The sequence below is a fragment of the Penaeus monodon genome, chromosome 22, assembly GCF_015228065.2.
Source record: "Penaeus monodon isolate SGIC_2016 chromosome 22, NSTDA_Pmon_1, whole genome shotgun sequence".
In the NCBI taxonomy this organism is placed as follows: Eukaryota; Metazoa; Arthropoda; class Malacostraca; order Decapoda; family Penaeidae; genus Penaeus; species Penaeus monodon.
In genome coordinates, this window is record NC_051407.1 from 42539421 (window position 1) to 42539631 (window position 211).

Consider the following 211-nt stretch of genomic DNA (forward strand, 5'->3'; position numbering starts at 1 on the left):
ACTTTGTTTCCCACAGCCTTGTATTACAAGGAAAATTTTGCATGTAATGAACAGAATGAATCAAAAGACAACTTCATCTTTGCGTACTACCTTCACAAGTTGAAGATAAGGGTAATTTTTATTTTCACACAGTCATCCAATCTTGCAGTTATTATTCATTCTTTCAATTATCAACACTGTATAATGTACGTCTATTTATCTTCCATCATAA

At 31.3% G+C, this 211-nt stretch overlaps 1 pseudogene; it reads left to right on the forward strand.

The window, feature by feature from the left end:
- LOC119587445 overlaps positions 1 to 211 on the forward strand; it is a 4176-nt pseudogene that overhangs the window by 881 nt on the left and 3084 nt on the right.